Source organism: Morone saxatilis, unplaced genomic scaffold, assembly GCF_004916995.1.
Source record: "Morone saxatilis isolate NCDOM2014 unplaced genomic scaffold, NCSU_SB_2.0 Contig23, whole genome shotgun sequence".
NCBI classification, from domain to species: domain Eukaryota; kingdom Metazoa; phylum Chordata; class Actinopteri; family Moronidae; genus Morone; species Morone saxatilis.
The window spans coordinates 19,710,987-19,714,435 of record NW_023339796.1 but is presented as its reverse complement, the minus strand read 5'-3'; the positions used below and the strand labels follow the sequence as shown (position 1 = coordinate 19,714,435).

Here is a 3,449-nt window from a genome sequence, read left to right as displayed (position 1 = left end):
GTGAGTTATTAATATTGGATGCCTGTGTGTGTGTGTGTGTGTGTGTGTGTGTGTGTGTATGCGTGGGTGTGGGGGTGTGGGTGTGTGGGTGTGTGGGTGTGTGGGTGTGGGTGTGTGAAAATGGACCAGAACAAAGTGAGTTGTTACTGCTGGTCAAATCAGGACGATGAGAACAGTCTTTGTTCCTAATTTGTTTTAGGATTTATTTGATCCCATCTGTGCCATATGGTAAGGGTTTGTACAAGACACATCTACAATATGTGACAAGCAAGGGACATGGAATCATCTGAGGTGAATGTCACATATTCTCTGAAATACTAAGATGCTACAGTACATTATTACTGTGTGCACTTGACCTCGGCGGTTAACCCTAAAATGTCTGAGACTCTAAATTGTTCTGTCTTAGTTTCAGTGGTTTTATGTGACTATACTAGTACTCCACTACATTTCAGAGGGAAAATATTGTACTTTTTACAATATCTTACAGCTATAGCTACTGGTTACTTTTCAGATTCCTATCTAACAAAACAACATGATAAGCTTAGAAAATACAATGTAGTGATAAAAAGGTTAAACTACCAGTAGTTCTCAACATTGACGTTGATGATCTATGGCCACACTAAATGATACATCGCAATAATTAAACTGTTCTACTTTTAAATAAATGTTTAAATTTAATCTAATGTTAAAAAGAAGAGTCTACAGCCATGCTAGCAGCTCTTAGAGGCACAGCAACGTGCTCACAATGAAAATGTTGCAGGTGCTTAAACAGTTACAATGTGTATCGTGGTCACCGTCTGAGCATGTCAGCATGCTAAAAAATAACACAAATTACAGCTGAGCCTGAGGAGAATGTCAGTAGTTTTATAGGCATTTGATCATGAACCAAAGTACTGAACAAATGATCTGATGTTTATGATGATGATGATGATGATACAAGAATAGGAATCACCAAAGTGATTACTATTCATCCTGAGAGTAACGTGAATGTGTGAATCACATTTTATGGCATACACCCAATAATTGCTGAGACTACTCACAGAAAACCACAATGTCAACCTCATGGTTGCCCTACAGGAAAAGGCAGAGATTGCCATCTATGGAGCCATGTTACTGGTACTGATAAAACTGATTTAAAGGTTTTCCACTCATTTTTTAAAATCTACATATTTAATGGGGAATAATAAAAAAGAAAAGACATATTTTCTAAATAAAAAAGCATGAATCTGAGTTATTCAGTCCCCGGTACTTTGAAAAAAACAGTTACTTTTTTTACTTGCCCATTCCAGGGTTAATGCCCTGTAGCTCCAGCAGCTGAATGAAATATAGCAGACACCGGGTTTTTACCAATCTTTCAAAGTGTGTACGGAAAGTGCTCATCTGTCAGAGAAAGTCTACTAATTCCCGATAGCAGGACCAAAATGGGCAATAAGAAGTGTAATTGTATTACACTGAATCAAAGACAAGCTGAAACCATACCAGGGAACAAATTAATTACTTACATTCTTCAATTTGTTATATTGAATATCCATCAAATGTGAAGTTTCACATTAAATATGTAAAAAAGCCACTCAAAAGTTGTGTAGGAAATTAAGTATGCTGTGTCACCTACAGTTTCCCTGCTTATATGATCAGCATAACATCGTGCAGCAATTCATCTACCATCCATCAAAGTGCATATCCAATCAAGCTCTCATCCTGTGAAGATATGGCTCACTTTCAAACTACTTTGAAATACACCAAAATGAATGTACAGGAATATGTGACCAAATTAATAAGGAAATAAAGATGATATATGTGTATTTGTTATACAGGAGAGAGCTCTAGGCGAATATGATTGGCATCAAAACCCAATTTCTTGTAAGAGTTTAAGTGGCATCTCATCGTTTGTGAGAGGTTAAACTATCGGACAAATCCATTTTTCCCTGGCAGTGTGATCCATCAAGCAAACTGAGTAATCGACCGTTGTCGGTACATCAACGCAGATTAAAACAGGAACTTATTAATAATTCAATCCAACAGGCCAACACTAAAAAAGACAAATTCTACCTCAGACAGTTCCTTTCTAAAGGATAAATGACAATTAGCAAAACAGGACAGGACACAAAGCAGATATCAGAGAGAGAACACTCTTTTAGTCTCAAGGGGAGTTTTAAAGAGAAATTGAGGAAGACAAGGTTTGAGAACTTGCAAATAAAGCAGAATAGAAGCAATGACTTCCATTCATGCACATAATTTAATTCAAAATTCATGGCCCACATTTATGGGGAGGGAGGAGGATTGGTTTCACGGGGTGGACTATTCCTTCCTGAAACAGATACCTGCTTGACATGCTGCCTGCTCCTAGGGGTTTAAAACTGCTCGACTGAAGTGCAGGAAGGAAAGAAAGCAAACAGCAAAGTGCAAGGCACTGTGGTAAGCAAAACCAGGGGAAGTGTTCAGGTCTTTTACATAAGTAAAAGTAGTAATACAACAATGTAAATTAGCAAGAATACTCTATTACAGTAAAAGTTCCTCATTTAAAACCTTACTCAAGTTAAAGTAAGTAAATAAAAGTCATCAGCCATAGTAGTCATTATACAGAATGGACTCTCATACTGTTATATGCATATAGAATTATTATCACTGAAGTAGTTGGTCAAGGTGGAGCTGTTTTTAACTACTTTACATTATGTAATAGGAAGTTTAAAGTTCTAATCCTTCAGTTCATAAAATAAAACTATACTATTTAGGGTCAGCATTTTTCAAAAGTTGCCTTTCAATCAATTTATAGTCTATGATTTCCTCTTTATGTGGTAGATTTTTTTTTTGTTAGTGGCGGAGTCCGCCATTCACAGGCTGGGTTAAAACTGCCTTCACATGTAAAAATCGACTTACAGGAAACAATGCACGCATGTAATCCAATGCTACTGTTTGTAATTTAATCAACATCAGCCTTACTGTTTAACTGTTCACTCTGCTACAACTGTATATTAAATTACTGCTAATGCAAATTGAACAACTGAAACTTTTAAAACGACTCAATTCCAGAATAAAATTACTGTATAAGAGAATTTTTTTTCACTTAACAATGTACGAAAAATAGGCAAAGTAACCAGTAACTACAACTGGCAGACAAATGTACTGAAGTAAAACGTATTAAGCAGCATGAAATTGAAATAAAATACAAGTACAAGTACCTCGAAATTGTACTTGAGTATAGTACTTGTATAGTACCTATTTTTAAGTTCCATTCCACTACTGGGAGGGACACATTATTGAATCAACAATGGGATTAAAGCCACTTGGTTAAAGTGCTGGTCCAAGACCTGCAGACCGGCAGCTTTATCTGTAATATGACGAAGCATCATGGGAATATAGGAAGTGCGGAATTCAGACACCATCCGCCATGTCAGCAAGCAACCGCCGTGCTGAGGTGACACTGACCAAGAGTAGATCTCTAGCTGACT

At 36.8% G+C, this 3,449-nt stretch overlaps 1 protein-coding gene across 1 annotated transcript in view; it reads right to left on the bottom strand.

The window, feature by feature from the left end:
- carmil3 (capping protein regulator and myosin 1 linker 3) overlaps positions 1-3,449 on the bottom strand; it is a gene marked incomplete at its 5' end in the record, with an annotated part of 67,608 nt that overhangs the window by 32,001 nt on the left and 32,158 nt on the right.